At 48.2% G+C, this 18,785-nt stretch overlaps 1 protein-coding gene across 1 annotated transcript in view; it reads right to left on the bottom strand.

The window, feature by feature from the left end:
- Positions 1-11,983, bottom strand: part of RHBDF1 (rhomboid 5 homolog 1) — a 243,312-nt gene extending 231,329 nt beyond the window's left edge. The window contains exon 1 of the mRNA XM_073633039.1: positions 11,687-11,983. The gene's annotated coding sequence lies outside the window, so the exon portion shown is untranslated. The remainder of the gene's footprint in view (positions 1-11,686) is intronic.
- Between the last annotated feature and the right edge of the window lie 6,802 nt (positions 11,984-18,785).

The raw sequence follows: 18,785 nt of genomic DNA, 5'->3' as shown, positions 1-18,785 counted from the left end.
TCTCTGCCAAAAATATACATATATAATGTTTGGGGGTTCTAAGTAATTTTCTAGCAAGAAATACTGATTTTTAACTTGTAAGCAACAAGTGTCAGAAAAAGGCCTAGTCTTTAAGTGGTTAAACTGACCTCAATTGCAGACTGAAGTTCATCCCTTTGATCTAAAAGAACCAAATAATACATTGCTTATAGTTATCTCAGCACTGAGCAATGTTGATAAAGATTTGAGGTTCTTTCTTTTTGACATCTGTGAGTGAGCAGAGAATGGCTCTGCACTGTTTACATAGAATCGTGGAAATGCCGGATTACTAGCGTAAGGGGGGTTGAATCGAGATCTCGTTTTTTTAACGATTAATTGTGCAGCTCTACTGCTGTTACGGGTGTCAGGTGGGTTTTTTTTTTCTGCCTCTTAACACCCCTGTATGTTAGCCCTTTAGAGGAATGTAGAGACAGAAAAAAAACACTGCCAGCGCATACAACAACAGCAGCAGCGTTTTGGCAAACAAAATTGGCGTGTATATACGCGAGTTATCAGTAGGGGCATGTAGCGCTTTAAATTATTTTTCTGGCCAATAAAATGAATTAAAACCCAAGCACTTGACACTCCTAAACACATTTACAAGGATCAAGCACATCTTTCGGCCAAAATACTGCTGCTCTTGGATACACTGCCAGTCCACTGTCCATAAGGCCTAAAGAGCAGAGGAGAAGCTACGAAGCATGCAGGGAATCCAGGAAGTTGTGGAAAGAGATGGCCAGCAGACAGGCAGCACTCATTACATGAAAAGAGATTTTTCAAGAAAGCTTATATTGGATTGTCTATAGTTTGTATTGCTATTACAAAGCTGTTATAAAATGAAAGTGCATTCTGTGACCATCAATGTCCTTTTACCAGCCAACAGTTAGGCACAGGAAGATGGAGGCAGCAAGACAGAAAACTAGCTTCCTATCTGAATTCAGTATTTGCATAACAGTGTTTTGGGGTTTTACTTGCCATTTGTACTAAATATCACGACAGGTTTGCTTTAATGTAAACAGAGGGGAATCCAAACTGGTAGGGTTTGATGGCTTTCAAAGAATAGTAAAAAAGTTAAAAGGGAAAAGGGCAAACATTTCCTGTGTGTATATTAACCACTTGCTTACTGGGCACTTAAACAGCCCTCCTGTCCAGACCAATTTTCAGCTTTCAGCGCTGTCGCACTTTGAATGACAATTGCGCGGTCATACAACACAGTACCCAAATGAAATTTTTATCATTTTTTTCCCACAAATAGAGCCTTCTTTTGATGGTATTTGATCACCTCTACGGTTTTTATTTTTTGTTAAAAGACAGAATTTTTTTTTTTAAATTATATTTTTTTTTATATTTTGTTATCAATTTTTGCAAACAGTTAATTTTTCTCCTTCGTTGATGTACGCTGATGAGGCGGCACTGATGGGCACCGATAGGTGGCAGTGATGGGCACCGATGGGTGGCGGTTATGGGCACTGATGGGTGGCAGTGTTGGGCACTGATTGGGCACTGATTGATGGCAGCACTGCTAGGTGGCACTAATAGGTGGCACTTGTGGGCATTGATAGGTGGCACTTGTGGGCATTGATAGGTGGCACTTGTGGGCTTTAATAGGTGGCACTTGTGGGCACTGTGGGCACTGGCAGATGGCACTTGGAGGCACAGATGAGGCATCTGTACCTCCTTCCTCTTCGGGACCGATGTCCCTTTGACATAAGCCGGTGATCGGCTTTTTTTTCCTCCTCACGCTGTCAGCGTGAGGAGAAAACGAAACCGATCACCGAGCTTTTGTTTACATCATGTGACCAGCTGTCATTGGCTGACAGCTGATCACATGGTAAGGGGCCGGGATCGGCCCCTTACGTGGATCTGTGATCATCCGAGTCTCCGTGACTCGGTGATCACAGCGCGCACACCGCACGCCCTGCAGGGTGCGCGCGGTGCGCGTGCATAGGGGAGGACATCATATGACGTCCTCCCAGAGATTGAGGTCCACGCTGTAGCCGTCATTCGGCTATGGCCCGGACCTCAAGTGGTTAATAGGCGCTTACTGAGTTTTAACACCATGGCCATCTTAAAGTAGACCTTCACCCTTCTCCATCCTTTTACCATGCCTCTTACTCCTTCCCTCTCTTTGTATTGGGTATATTTTCTTTTAAACATTTATTGTGCTGCAAAGCAGCACTTCCGCAATTCTCGTGTAGTAAGAGTATTCTGACAAGTGACTTTTTACAATTTCCATACGAATGTTTGAACCAAGATCTAACCCTGTATGGCCAGCTTTGGTCAGGTTATGACCGTTCACATAAGCGTACTACAGCATACACCCGTGCAAGGGCCATGTTTGCCTGCACAGGGATGCACATGTGTTCTGTGGATCCCCCTGCAAGCAGTCCTATTCATGTCAGTGGGGCGCAGTGGGTGCACAGACACAGGTTCTCTTCCCAATTTGATAGCTGTGCGGGTGTGGATGTACGACCCCAAATGTACACTGTCTATGTCCTTGGCCATGCACCTACACGCACAGGGCTGTCAATTTGGGAGAAGTGCCTGTGCATCAAAATTGACATGTATGGTGCATGTATTGCGGGTGGATGCATATAAAACCCATGCATCCCCATGTGGGTAAACATGACCCTCGCATGAGTGTACGCTGTAGTATGCCCCAGTGAACAAGGCCTTACGGGTAAAACAGATTGTCTGCCCAAGTGCAACTTCATATGTTTTCTTTTTTGTTTTTTAAAGGTTTGAGATATCTTCTCCATTCAATAAGACTGCTGCAGAGACACAAGAACACAAACATCATTCTTGGCCAGTCTACCTTAAAGTGCATGTACAGCCAACATTCCAACATTTTTTTGTTTTTTATATATACCGTGTTTCCCTGATAATAAGACCTAGCGCTATTTTCCAGGAGGGCTGCAATATAAGCCCTACCCCGAAAAAAAGTCCTAGTTTAGTGCGGCGCCACTTGGTACTCAGCTGATCTCCTCCTCTCAGGGCAGGCCATGGAAGTGCCGAGCAGGGCACAGCTGATCTCCTCTTCTCGTGGGTGTTAGCGAGGGGATCTCTAACCCCCTCCCTCTACACTAATCATAGCCGTGGAAGACGGCTCAGGCGGTCCATTGAAGCGGTTGTCAGAGGGGGATCTCGGTCCCCCTCCCCCTGCACTAATCATAGCCGTGGAAGATGGCTCAGGTGGGCCATTGAAGCGGGTGTCAGAGGGGGATCCCCCGCCTCCCTCTGCAGTGCTCGGAGCGGTAGAAGACCGCTCAGGCAGGCTATGGAAGGTATTTGCACTGTTGCATTGCAGAAACGCACACCTTTTGCATTATGTAATCCTGTGACAGAAGGGATTCTGTCATTTTGCAACCACTGGGAAGATAGCACATTGCATGGCAAGCCCTACCCCGAAAATAAGCCCTAGTGTGTTTTTGGCTGACAAAATTAATATAAGACCCGGGCTTATTTTCGGGGAAACACGGTAGAATAGGGAAGAGTTAAAACCCCTATTATTCTACTTTTTCAGAGTCCCACTAAACACAGGGGCTTAGTGGTTAGAACTTCTGCTTTGCAGCCCTGCAGTCCCCTGGTTTGTATCCTGGTCAGAAGTCTATCTGTATTGAATCTGCATGTTCTATCTGTGTTTGTGTGTGATTCCTCCCACATTCCAAGTATATGCTGGTAGGTTTGTTGGCTCCAGTCCAAATATGACCTAGTCTGTATATGAGATAGATACAGGGTGGATAAAAATCAATGATTTAAAAAAAAAGTTGCAATGCCGGCGCCGCCGAACGGAGGGGAGGCAAGCGGGGCTTCGATCCCCCGCATCACTGGACCCTGGGACAGGTAAGTATCCAATTAAAAGTCAGCAGCTGCAGTATTTGTAGCTGCTGACTTTTAATTTTTTTTTTTTTTTAATGGGCCCTCCTCTTTAAGATACATTAATAATTTAGTTTATTCAGCATTAAATGGAGCTTAGTTATGTAGCTTGAGGCTGTATATTCTACAATATTTACATTTTTGGTAAACTCAATCAATTAATCCAAGCTCTGCAAGCTGAGATAACACTGCAATGATGCATTCACACAATTTTACAGTAACCGTGATATAAAACAAAGTTCAAGAATATTCGTTTATCCCATTGTTTTTCAAATCTATGTACACTACAAACTGTGTGATTGAACTGGTTCTGATATCGCTGTTTTACTAACCTGAAAGCTTATTATTTTAAATAAGAAACCTTAACCACTTAAGGACCGAGCCTCTTTCTGAGATTTGTTGTTTACAAAGTTAAAAACAGGTTTTTTTGCTAGAAAATTACTTAGAAACCCCAAACATTATACATTTTTTTTTCTAACACCCTAGAGAATAAAACGGCAGTCATTGCAATACTTTCTGTTACACCATATTTTCGCAGAGGTCTTACAAGCGCACTTTTTTTGGAAAAAATACACTTTTTTGAATTAAAAAAATAAGACAACAGTAAAGTTAGCACAATTTTTTTTATATTGTGAAAAATAATGTTACGCCGAGTAAATTGATACCCAACATGTCACGCTTCAAAATTGCGCCCGCTTGTGGAATGGCGACAAACTTTTACCCTTAAAAATCTCCATAGACGACGTTTAAAAAATTCTACAGGTTGCATGTTTTAAGTTATAGAGGAGGTCTAGGACTAGAATTATTGCTCTCACTCTCACAGCGATGCCTCACATGTGTTGTTTGAACACCGTTTTCATATGCAGGCACTACTCACGTATGCACGTCTGCACGTGAGCTCGTCGGGACGAGGCGCATTTAAAATTATTATTTTTTTTTTTTTTATTATTATTTATCTTATCTTTTATTTTTACACCGTTAAAAAAAAAAAAAAAAATTGTCACTTTTATTCCTATTACAAGGAATGTAAACATCCCTTGTAACAGAAAAAAAAGCATGGCAGGACCTCTTAAATATGAAGTCTCGGGTCAAAAAGACCTCAGATCTCATATTTACACTAAAATGCAATAAAAAAAAATTGTAATTTAAAAAAATGATTTAAAAAAAATGGCCCTTGAAGAGCTGTGGGCGGAAGTGACGTCAATTGTATGGAGACGGGTGGGGGCAATCTTCCCTTCACTCGTCTCCATACCCAGCTACCGAATGGACGCAATCGCCTCGGCCGCTGCCGATGGCTCGGGTAAGCAGCGGAGGGTACCGGATCGCGGCAAGGGGGGGGCCCTCTCCCGCCACCAATAAAAACGATCTCGCGGCGAATGCGCTGCAGAGACCACTTTTATCTTGTAGCGGACCGCCCGCTGAAGACAGGGATACCGGGGTTATGGCAGCTAGCTGCTGCCATAACAACGATATCCTCCTTCAAACAGCCGCCGTATAACAACAGTGGGCGGTCTGTAAGTGGTTCATTTTGTTTGAAACATTAAACATTCTAACTACCAGCAAGAATGAGTCCTTCCTTTTAAAGAGCACCTGTCATTTCAGATCCATCATGGAAGCACCTGTTAGCGGGCATCCACTCACCTGCTGCTGCTACGTCCCTCATCTTGTTGTGTCACTGGCGCATCATCAGCTGTCCCATTAAAGTGAATAGGACTGTGGGTGAGAACAGCGGGTCAGAGGAGGAGCTGCTACGGAACAGAGATGACAGTTGCTCTTTAACCCTTTCATGACAAGTTAAAATCCATATTTTTTGCTAGAAAATTACTTGAAACCCCCAAACATTCTATATATTTTTTTAGCAGAGACCCTAGAGAATAAAATGGTGATCGTTGCAATATTTTATGTCACACATTTGTGTAGCAGTCTTTCAAATGCAATTGTTTTTAAGAAAAAAGACACTTTCATGAATTAAAAAAAAAAAAACTAAACAGTAAAGTTAACCAAATTTTAGTGTATAATGTGAAAGATGATGTTACGCCGAGTAAATAGATACCACATATCATGCTCTGAAATTGCGCACACTCGTGGAATGGCGACAAACTACCGTAACTAAAAATCTCCATAGGCGGCGCTTTTAAAAAAATAACGGTTACCAGTTTAGAGTTACAGAGGACGTCTAGTGCTAGAATTATTGCTCTTGCTCTGACGATCGTGGCGATACCTCACATGTGTGATTTGAACACTGTTTTCACACGCGGGCGCGACTTGTGCGTTTTCTTTGCTGCGTGAGCCTGTGGGGACGGGGGGCGCTTTAAAAAAAATCATTTTTACTTATTTATTTTTATTTTTTTACATTGTCACTTTAAAGAAAAAAAAAATGTGATCACTTTTATTGCTGTCACAAGGAATGCAAACATCCCTTGTGACAGTAATAAGTGATGACAGGTACTTTTTATGGAGGGATTGGGGGTCTAAAAGACCCCCAATCCCTCCTTTGCACTTCAAAGTATTCAGATTGCCAAAAACGGCAATTCTGAACACTGTCATTTTTGGCAGCCGTCGTGACGTCGCTTCCATGTTTACAGAAAGAAGACTGGAACAAAGCCGCTTCCGGCTTCGTTCCAGTCCTTCTCTAGCTGGCGGAAGTGCCAGATCGTGTCTCCCGGTGGGACAGGAGGCCTAGGAAGAGCGGCGGGAGGGGGGGGGGCGACCTTAGGAATAACAGGCATCATTCCGGTATAACCCCTGAAAGCCGAGGCCGCATATGTGCATACGGTCGACGGGAAGGAGTTACATTTTATGATTGAAATTGAGTTGATTTAAATCAAGCCTTTTTACTAGTGATTTAAATCAAATCCACCCTGTGAATTTGTAAATCATTTTTATTGCTATCACCTTCCGCTCTAAGGCATAATATACTGTATAGCACCAACACTGCAGGCTGGCGTCCACGTCTAGCATTGCTTATGCCTAAAACCTGGTGGCCAGGGGACTTTTTTCAGTCATCATAGTGACTGTCTCTCTCTTGCTCTCTCTTTCTCTATTTCCCCCTCCCTCTATAATTCTCTCCATCTTGATAAGAGCTTTCTACCTGTTAACACATAAGACTGAACTAAAGAGCTTACAATCCAACAATGTGCAAAGGTGCAAGAGGTATAAGGATTATTATCCTTTAGCTTATACAGGAATATTAAAGAAAATGAAACCACTTAGGTCCCTTTCACACTTGTGAGACTTGTCCTGCGACTTCGGACTGCATGACCAGCCGTACCCCATGATTCCCAATGAGTACCATTCATATCTGTGCCACTTCAAGTCGCACCGATTTCAAAGTAGTCCCTGTACTACCTTGGTCCGACTTTGATGCAAGTTGGGGTCCGTAGACCTCAAGTTTACACAGGCATTCCCTGAAATCGTGGCAAAATTGCGGCAGAATCACGTGACTTTCAAGTCACGGCAGTGTTAAAGGGGCCTTACAATTAGAGATGAGTGAATCTGCCTCAGGGGTTCAGCCAATCTAGTTTGAAATTTGGCAAACCAAAACTTAGCTGTAAATCACATTAAAATCTATCAGGAGGAATCCTGTTAGTAAATTCTGCCCATTACTAGGGCTATAGGAAAAGTACTGTGAAAAAGGCATGGTAAGCTGGGCACTGCCATGTGGGAGATATACCAAAAACACAAAAGACGGCACAGCGGGGAAAGGGTCTTTTCATGCGGCTTTGAGGACAACATTAAACACACAAATACTTGAAATAACATGCTTGTGGGAACCATAAAGCTGTAAGTGGTTTTATGGAATACTACAATTTTCACAGACAGTCAAGTGACAGCGTATACTTGCAACGCATATTTGGCCGTGGAATTGATTTTTTTCCTTTGCATTTAGCTTGGTTAAAGGAGTTGTAAACCCTCGAGGTTTTTCACTTTAATGCGTTCTATGCATTAAGGTGAAAAGCCTCCTGTGATGCAGCTCCCCAGAGCCCCCCTTTTTCTTACCTGAATCTTTCCAGTGACGGGATGGAGCACAGCAGCTGCAGTCGCTGTCTTGGGTCCTCATTGGATAGTCTGATAGCAGCAGGAGCCATTGGCTCTCACTGCTGTGAATCAAATCCAATGACGTGGGAGCCAGGGGGCGGGGCCTAGTCCTGCTGTCTATGTCTCTCTCCCCATGTTACAGCTCTGCTGTGGTCTTTCACGCTGTAGGTGCACTGGCAGACAACCAATACAGTTTTGTGTTCCCACACCACGGAACACTGTGTATATATACATTTTCTGACACTTTTATGTTTTGTTTGCTTAATCCCTGGGTGGCATCTTTTATCTCTGCCCCCCCCTGCTGTGATTGTGCGTGGACCCGGCACGGTAAGGCTGTCCCCCTCTGGGGACACATGAGAGGAAACTGCTTGTCTGCTCCTCCCTTCCGGGTCTGGTTCAGCGTTCGCTGAATCCAGCCCCGGCTTCCCGTGCCGGTGGGAGTGGACGGCGGCGCGCGTCTCCGGGGCGCGGCTCCGTGACGTCAGCCGTGACGATGCGTTCCAGCTTGGCTGACGCACATGCGCGGTGTGGGGTCGGAGCCGGCATACGTGGGGGGGCGCGGCGCGGTCCACTCCCAGGGGGTCCAGGATTGGACAAAGAGGACAGGATGCCGTTTCATAGGCTGACTGTCTGACAGCTGGGGAGAATGGGAGGAGGCAACCTAGGGAGGACACGGCGCTCAGCTGATTGTTGTTACAATCAGCTGGGAGCGCCTCTAACGGGGTTATATACCCCAGCCCATCCACTCTGATCCTGTGGTCGGAGGTGGATGGTGCACTTGTGCTGCGCTCCTGGCTGCCATAGGTAAGGCACTCTGATGGACTGGGGGTACTTACTAAACCATACCTTGGAGAATACTCTATTGCATGGTGTGTTTTATACACACCATAACCTGTCTACATATTTCTTATTGAATTTCACCCTCTTTCCTTTTGTTTTCCAACAATAGGCTCCCACTCTATTGTCAGCCCGATAGCAGGCACGGTGATATATGAGCCTCCCCTCCCCCCTCCTACGTTACACCTTGTAGGTGTCTCCTTCAGCTCTAACTTCCAGGTATGCCTCTGGCCTTTATCTTCCATACATATGTATACTTTTTTGAGCTATCTCTAGAACTTTGTTTTCTTTAGATCTCACTATTTCCAGTAGTATTAGCTTTCTCGTATGATACTGGCCCTCTCTTATGACATGGTCTTTACAATCTTAGGTCCGAAGATCCATTTGGACCCCAGCCTGCGCACAGGCGCTGCGCCTATATTTGGACGCGGCGTCTCTTCAGCATCTAGGGGGACAATACTCTTCATACGAATCCTTTATAGCATTCTGCCTACCCATTTTTGGATTTTTGACACATGCACGCGGCCTGGGACACCACAGCAGAGCTGACTATATGCTTTGAATGTTTGTTTTACATCTACATTGGGTAAGTGTGTACTCTCTCACACTTGGGGTGCGGGGGGTACACTACTTTATACATGTATGTGATATTAACCATTTTGGCACTTTTCTGTTTTCATAATATTCAATAGATGTTAACTCTCACTTGTCAAACCTTGACGAAGGATTTTCCGAAACGCGTCGGTTTAGTGAGACCCACTCCATCTTTTATCATTGGTCTGTTTTCATTTATTGTCTTGTGTGACATATATACATTTTTTGTTACCTACATGTCATTCTCGATGCAATTATATATATGTATTTTTCATGTGTGCTAATGTTTTATTCTGATACATTGTGTGTTATATTTTTGTATTTTGTAATAAAATATTTTTCTTACTATTAATATCCTTTCTGTGGTAATGCCTCTAAAATCCCACCCCAGGGGAACCAATTGTCCTTTTTTTTGCTATTAAGGGATGTGGCATACCTTTTTTGTTTACTACTTCTGGTCAGAGCTCATTTGTTGCTGTCTATGTCAATGGACGCAGCAGCAGGACTCGGGAGTACTCCCGCACAAGTGCCCCCATGGAAAGCGGCTCTCTGTGGGGGCATTGGGGAAGAGGAGGAGCCAGGTGCGCCGCCGTGGGATCCCAGAAAAGGGGGATCGGGGCCGCTCTGTGCCAAACCCTTAACCCCCGTTTCACACTGAGGCAGCGCGACTTGCAGTGCGACTGCCTCAGGCGACCTGGACACGACAGGGGCGGCGACTTGCAAAACGACTTCTATATAGACGACTAAAGTCAAACCTTCATTTTAGTTTTGGATAGAGTGGAAATGGATTAGAACACCTGTCAGGTGTCAGATGGATCGAATCTCGGCCGGTTCAGCAGGGACCGACTGAGATTCGATCCACCTATCGCCATTGAAATCAATGGGCAGCGCCACTGCCATGGCGCTTTGAACCCTTTTTCGGCCGTTAGCGGGGGTTAAGTGACCTGCTAGCAGCCCAAAAGCGCCGCAAAAACAACAGTAAAGCGCCGCTAAAAATAGCGGCGCTTTACCACCAACACACACCCACCTCAGTGTGCAAGTGCCCTTACAAAGAAATGAAGGGTCTATAATTTTTATCATAGGTTTATAATAAATGATAGAGACAGAATATCAACCTAAAATCCAGAAAAATACACGATACAATAAATGATATAGAAGTTAATCTAACGATCGACTTATGTTGAGTAAAGGCGACCACACATGGAAATGTACCTGGTCCCTGCTGAACCGGCCAAATTTTGGTCCATCTATGGCCAGCTTTAGACTACAGTCTATAAACATTTAAATGCGTCATATAGGGACTAAAAGAGCTTACAATCCTGGAGTTTAGGAGTGATCTCACCAAACCCCAGATCCCTCCTCTACCCATTGTGGTAGAAGAGCTTGCAGTATTTTAGTACCAGGAAAACTATGGATCTTTGGTTAAAGGATGTATAGGGATGATCCCACTGAACCATAGCTTCCTCCAGTGTCAAATCTGGTAGAAGAGCTTGCAGTCTATCAGTACCAAGAGAAGTATGGGGCTTTGGTCACAGGAAACGGGGTGATCTCACTGAATACCAGATTCCTTTTGTGCCTTGGCAGAAGAGCCTGCAATCTATCAGTACCAGGAAAGTATGGATCTTTGGTCACATGAGACTTGGAGGAGGATCTCACTGAACCTCAGATCCCTCCCATGCCCAGTGTCATAGAAGAGCTATCAGTATAGATCTTATGGGGGATGATCTCACTGATCTCCAGATCCCTCCTGTACCCTATTTGGTAGGAGAGCTTGCAGTCTATCAGTATGAATCTTATGGGGGTGATCTCAATGATTCCCCAGATCCCTCCTGTGCCCAGTGCGGCAGAGGAGCTTGCAGTCTATTAGTGTGGATCTTATGGGGGTGATCTCACTATCCTCAGATCCCTCCTGTGCCCAGTGTGGCAAAAGAGCTTGCAGTCTATCAGTATAAATTTTATGGGGGATGATCTGACTGATCCCCAGATCTCTCCTGTGCCCCTTTTGGTAGAGGAGCTTGCAGTCTATCAGTATGGATCTTATGGAGGTGAGGTGACTGATCCCCAGATCCCTCCTGTACATTGTCCAGTTGTAAACAAGACATAATACAGTGTTGTGGTGTGGGGAGGTTTGTCAGATGAGATCACAGACACATGTAGAGGAGTTCTACTGACTTCTCCTCTCCTGACTTCTCCTCTCCTGTCTCCTCTCCTCTCCTGTCTCCTCTCCTCTCAGACACGTCTACACACGCCGGCCAGTGTCCTCTCCTCCACACACAGCGATCTCCATGTTCTCTCACAACTTGTCAAAGTGAAACTTCCTTACCAATTACAGCGCCGCTCTCATCCTCCAAACTTCCGAGCCGGGCGGGCCGGGCCAGTGGTCACCATCCGCCGATCTCTATGGCTCCCAATGGCAGCAATTCTTTCTAATAGAGGAGCATAACGTCTGAATGCCAGCCACTTTCCACACTCCACAAAAGTCTGGGAAGAGGGACACCCTCCTGATCCACCTATCAGCAGAGGGAGGCAGCCTGCACTTCTCCTTCTTCCCCGCTCCCCGGGCGGGGCCACCAGCAGCCTTAAATGTCACATTGTTACAGCGGCCTAACCAGTCCGACGTGTGGGCTGGGCATAGGATCATCTCCTCACACTTCCTGACATCACCTCGATATACAGAGCCTGCGAGGAGACCCCGATATACGGAGCCTGCGAGGGGACCCCGATATACGGAGCCTGCGAGGAGATCCCGATATACGGAGCCTGCGAGGAGACCCCGATATACGGAGCCTGCGAGGAGACCCCGATATACGGAGCCTGCGAGGAGACCCCGATATACGGAGCCTGCGAGGGGACCCCGATATACGGAGCCTGCGAGGGGACCCCGATATACGGAGCCTGCGAGGGGACCCCGATATACGGAGCCTGCGAGGGGACCCCGATATACGGAGCCTGCGAGGGGACCCCGATATACGGAGCCTGCGAGGAGATCCCGATATACGGAGCCTGCGAGGGGACCCCGATATACGGAGCCTGCGAGGAGATCCCGATATACGGAGCCTGCGAGGGGATCCCGATATACGGAGCCTGCGAGGGGACCCCGATATACGGAGCCTGCGAGGAGATCCCGATATACGGAGCCTGCGAGGAGATCCCGATATACGGAGCCTGCGAGGAGATCCCGATATACGGAGCCTGCGAGGAGATCCCGATATACGGAGCCTGCGAGGAGATCCCGATATACGGAGCCTGCGAGGGGACCCCGATATACGGAGCCTGCGAGGAGATCCCGATATACGGAGCCTGCGAGGAGATCCCGATATACGGAGCCTGCGAGGAGATCCCGATATACGGAGCCTGCGAGGGGACCCCGATATACGGAGCCTGCGAGGGGATCCCGATATACGGAGCCTGCGAGGGGACCCCGATATACGGAGCCTGCGAGGAGATCCCGATATACGGAGCCTGCGAGGAGATCCCGATATACGGAGCCTGCGAGGGGATCCCGATATACGGAGCCTGCGAGGGGACCCCGATATACGGAGCCTGCGAGGGGATCCCGATATACGGAGCCTGCGAGGAGATCCCGATATACGGAGCCTGCGAGGAGACCCCGATATACAGGGCCTGCGAGGGGACCCCGATATACAGGACCTGCGAGGGGACCCCGATATACGGAGCCTGCGAGGGGACCCCGATATACAGGGCCTGCGAGGGGACCCCGATATACAGGACCTGCGAGGGGACCCCGATATACAGAGCCTGCGAGGGGACCCCGATATACAGAGCCTGCTGTCTGTCCTGTGAGGGGACCCCGATATACAGGGCCTGCTGTCTGTCCTGTGAGGGGACCCCGATATACAGGGCCTGCTGTCTGTCCTGTGAGGGGACCCCGATATACAGAGCCTGCGAGGGGACCCCGATATACAGAGCTTGCTGTCTGTCCTGTGAGGGGACCCCGATATACAGAGCCTGCGAGGAGACCCCGATATACAGAGCTTGCTGTCTGTCCTGTGAGGGGACCCCGAAATACAGAGCCTGCTGTCTGTCCTGTGAGGGGACCCCGATATACAGGGCCTGCTGTCTGTCCTGTGAGGGGACCCCGATATACAGAGCCTGCGAGGGGACCCCGATATACAGAGCTTGCTGTCTGTCCTGTGAGGGGACCCCGATATACAGAGCTTGCTGTCTGTCCTGTGAGGGGACCCCGATGTACAGGGCCTGCTGTCTGTCCTGTGAGGGGACCCCGATATACAGGGCCTGCTGTCTGTCCTGTGAGGGGACCCCGATATACAGAGCTTGCTGTCTGTCCTGTGAGGGGACCCCGATGTACAGGGCCTGCTGTCTGTCCTGTGAGGGGACCCCGATATACAGAGCCTGCTGTCTGTCCTGTGAGGGGACCCCGATATACAGAGCCTGCGAGGGGACCCCGATATACAGAGCTTGCTGTCTGTCCTGTGAGGGGACCCCGATGTACAGGGCCTGCTGTCTGTCCTGCGAGGGGACCCCGATATACAGAGCTTGCTGTCTGTCCTGTGAGGGGACCCCGATGTACAGAGCTTGCTGTCTGTCCTGCGAGAGGATCCCGATATACAGAGCCTGCGAGGGGACCCCGATATACAGGACCTGCGAGGGGACCCCGATATACGGAGCCTGCGAGGGGATCCCGATATACAGGGCCTGCGAGGGGACCCCGATATACAGGACCTGCGAGGGGACCCCGATATACAGGACCTGCGAGGGGACCCCGATATACAGGACCTGCGAGGGGACACCGATATACAGAGCCTGCGAGTGGACCCCAATATACAGAACCTGCTGTCTGTCCTGTGAGGGGACCCCGATATACAGGGCCTGCTGTCTGTCCTGTGAGGGGACCCCGATATACAGGGCCTGCTGTCTGTCCTGTGAGGGGACCCCGATATACAGAGCCTGCGAGGGGACCCCGATATACAGAGCTTGCTGTCTGTCCTGTGAGGGGACCCCGATATACAGAGCCTGCTGTCTGTCCTGTGAGGGGACCCCGATATACAGAGCCTGCGAGGGGACCCCGATATACAGAGCTTGATGTCTGTCCTGTGAGGAGACCCCGATATACAGAGCCTGCTGTCTGTCCTGTGAGGGGACCCCGATATACAGGGCCTGCTGTCTGTCCTGTGAGGGGACCCCGATATACAGAGCCTGCGAGGGGACCCCGATATACAGAGCCTGCGAGGGGACCCCGATATACAGAGCCTGCGAGGGGACCCCAATATACAGAGCTTGCTGTCTGTCCTGTGAGGGAACCCCGATGTACAGGGCCTGCTGTCTGTCCTGCGAGGGGACCCCGATATACAGAGCCTGCTAGGGGACCCCAATATACAGAGCTTGCTGTCTGTCCTGTGAGGGGACCCCGATATACAGAGCCTGCTGTCTGTCCTGTGAGGGGACCCCGATATACAGAGCCTGCTGTCTGTCCTGTGAGGGGACCCCGATATACAGGGCCTGCTGTCTGTCTTGTGAGGGGACCCCGATATACAGAGCCTGCGAGGGGACCCCGATATACAGAGCCTGCGAGGGGACCCCGATATACAGAGTCTGTGAGGGGACCCCGATATACAGAGCCTGTGAGGGGACCCCGATATACAAGGCCTGCTGTCTGTCCTGTGAGGGGACCCCGATATACAGAGCTTGCTGTCTGTCCTGTGAGGGGACCCCGATATACAGAGCCTGCTGTCTGTCCTGTGAGGGGACCACGATATACAGAGCCTGCGAGGGGACCCCGATATACAGAGCCTGCGAGGGGACCCCAATATACAGAGCCTGTGAGGGGACCCCGATATACAGGGCCTGCTGTCTGTCCTGTGAGGGGACCCCGATATACAGAGCCTGCGAGGGGACCCCGATATACAGAGCCTGTGAGGGGACCCCGATATACAGGGCCTGCTGTCTGTCCTGTGAGGGGACCCCGATATACAGAGCCTGCGAGGGGACCCCGATATACAGAGCCTGTGAGGGGACCCCGATATACAGAGCCTGTGAGGGGACCCCGATATACAGGGCCTGTGAGGGGACCCCGATATACAGGGCCTGCTGTCTGTCCTGTGAGGGGACCCCGATATACAGAGCTTGCTGTCTGTCCTGTGAGAGGACCCCGATATACAGAGCCTGCTGTCTGTCCTGTGAGGGGACCCTGATATACAGGGCCTGCTGTCTGTCCTGTGAGGGGACCCCGATGTACAGAGCTTGCTGTCTGTTCTCTGACTGTGTGCCTGGAGAGGATAGCACACAAAACTGCCATGTACTAAGAATAGGGTTGCCACCTTTTCTTCAAGCCAAACCTGAACACTTTAGCGGCGCACTGCATTTTTTTTAGCATAAACTATACATATATTTTGTGATGAAAGAAACTTTATAAACACTATTTGTACATTGAAAGACTACCTGTGTATAAAAAAAATATTACCTAGAAGAAAGCAAATATATTGCATGTAATGAGTAAAAAGCTCTATTGGTTAAAGCCCAAAAACCACTTAAATATTGGACACCTTTCACCGGACTCTAATCTAATGGCGGGTCTGTAAAGCGGTGGATACTGAATGCTGACATATGGTGACGCTGATATAATTGGGGTCTCTAATGCTTATCTAATGGTTGGTCAGCATCCCCCATTAGTTCATCTTATTAGAGTCATCTTATAGCAGCACCAGTGACGACTATAGTGTGAATGAGCCCCCCTGTAGTGACGCCACTGATCAGCACTCCTCCTTACAGAGTGACCCCCATTAGATTAGTGTCCCTTTATATTAGCAGCATGACAGCATACCACAGCCCCTTCTGCTTCATACCTGGGGAAGGTGTTTTGTAGTCCACAGAGGTAGCCAGGAACAATGCTAATGGATACAGCAAAGTTATCAGCTCACAGATTTCTGGTTGGATTAACAGCTTTTTTTTTTCTCTTTTTGCACTTAGGCTGGGTTCACAGATATGTGGTTCTGGTTTCGGTGCAGCATTTCCATTCAGTGGTTCAGGTGCGAATTTGACACTTAACCCCTTGGCATGTAAAGCCTAGTACACACTACTAGTTTTTTTTTTGGTTGAACAAAAAAAAAAAACCTGACAGCTCAGATCAGAGCCGCAGTACTAACTATCCTCTGATGTTAGTATAGCAATCTCCCCTTCTGAGCTACTGTGTTCTGACAGGGGGACTCCCCACCAGAACACTCCAGTCAACTCTCTCTGCCATTGGCTGAGAGCACTGATCAGGAGGCGGTTGGCTGCTGGTTTTCCAGCATGCTCATCTAACAGAAGCCGGCTAAACACCCGGATTCTGACGGACCGTCTGCCATTCAGACAGCCGAATGTTGCCCATTTTTATTTAACCGGCCAATGTCGCGCGACATTCGGCCCGTGTGTACTAAGCTTTAAGATAAAACAAATCTTAATGCCTAAGCACAATTTTGCAACTTTAACATGTGTTAGTAAAACTGTACATATCATCAGGACCAGTGGGGGCCCATCCATCAGGGGTGCCGCCCCCCTAATCCATATGCCCAGCCCCTAATCTACATGCAGGGCTCAGGACGCATGGATTCCAATGGGTTTTCGTTTTGTTTTGTTTTTTTTTTAGAAGCAAGTTATTGGAGCCTGAAGCTCTAATTGGCTTAAAAAAAGGATGGGCTCGGGTGCGCCCTGAGCCCACCCAGTTGTGTCACAATAGCAAATTAATATTCGTTATTGTCTTCCTGATTCTCCTCCCGGCCGGAAGGAGACTCAATTGGCCAGGAGCAGACACACTCGCTTTGGAGCAGAAGAGGTAGCGGAGGAGGAGACGCAGGGGAAGCCACCGTGAAGCCGAGGAGGAGGCGCCAGGTGAAGCCGTCCACCGCCCAGAGGAAGCACTGCTCGCGACCTAGATGTGGTAAGTGCGTCGCTGGTGACCGACCAACAGAAGGGGGGGTACGGGTGATCCGCAGATGTATTGTCTGCCACCCCCCGGAAACAAAGCACCAGCCGCCAATGATCACAACTACTTTGTGCACCCAGGTGGATTATCCTGTGTTTTTTTCAGGACAATTTGGGCTTTCATTTGGTGGTAAATTGCAATGGTGATTTTTTATTTTTTATTTATTTAATTATCAAAGGAAAACTGGCCCAAAGGTTAAAAGAAATCTTTTTCTTTTTTTAACCACTTGCTTACTGGGCACTTAAACCACCTTACTGCCCAGACCAATTTTCAGCTTTCAGCGCTGTCACTCTGAAATTTTTATCATTTTTTTCACACAGATTTTTTTTGGTGGTATTTAATTGCTGCTGGGTTTTTTATTTTTTGCTAAATAAAACAAAAAGGGACCGAAATTTTGAAAAAAAATAAAAAATAAAGTTTGTTATAAAATTTTGAAAACAGGTAATTTTTCTCCTTCACTGATGTGCGCTGATGAGGCTGCACTGATGAGGCTGCACTGATGGGCGGCACTGATGGGCACTGGTAGGTGACACTGATAGGCAGCATTGATCTGTGGCACTGATTATTAGACAATAATGGGCATTGATTGGCAGCGCTGGTGGGCATTGATGGGTGGCACTGTGGGCACTGGTAGGTGGCACTGTGGTTACTGGTAGGTGGCACAGTGGGCACTGGCAGGTGACACTGGTGGGCACAGCCGCGGCTTTCTGAGTGAGGGACCGATATCCCTCTGACAGAAGCCGGTGATTGGCTTTCAGCGTGAGGGGAAAAAAAAATACAGATTACCAAGCTTCTGTTTACATCATGTGGTCAGCCGTCATTGGCTGACAGCTGATCACACAGTAAGGGGCCGGGATCGACCCCTTACATAGATCTGGGATCAGCCAAGTCTCATAGACTCGCTGAACACAGAGCGCACCGCTCGCCACCCGCAGGGTCGCGCAGACTGCGCTTGCTCGGGAGGACGTCCATGGACGCCCTCCTGGCAATTAAGGCCCACGTCTTCAGGCTATAGCGCGGGCGCCAAGTAGTTAATTTATCTGTATATTTCTTGCTACTATCATAACCTTCCACAAAAGAACAACTCAAAATACATTCTCCTGCTCCTGATGATCGCAGTGATATCACATACAGTATGTGTATATTAGTTGTTGTTTGTACCTGTAGTACAGCCCAGAAACAATAGTGCGCAGTTTGTTTTTTTTTCATGCTACCTAAAACACACTGAGAGTGAGACTGACTCTGATAAAAAATGAGAGACAGAGAGAGGCTATCACAGCGATCAGGTGACCTGGAATCGTTCGTGTCCCAATCGTTAGTATGGGGCCCGGGGCTCGCAGTAAGACCTCGGGTTCTGTGCTAGGAGTGCGCTGTGTGGCGCGCTCCCAGCACAAAGGGAGATACGCAATATGCGGACCTGCGGAAAAAAAGCCCAGTCCAGTGAAAGAGCATATTTGCAAATGCTCAGCATCAAATCGCA

This window comes from Aquarana catesbeiana, linkage group LG06 (genome assembly GCF_042186555.1).
Source record: "Aquarana catesbeiana isolate 2022-GZ linkage group LG06, ASM4218655v1, whole genome shotgun sequence".
NCBI lineage: Eukaryota > Metazoa > Chordata > Amphibia > Anura > Ranidae > Aquarana > Aquarana catesbeiana.
Note: the sequence above shows the minus strand (reverse complement) of the source record. Positions and strands in the feature narration are given on the sequence as shown.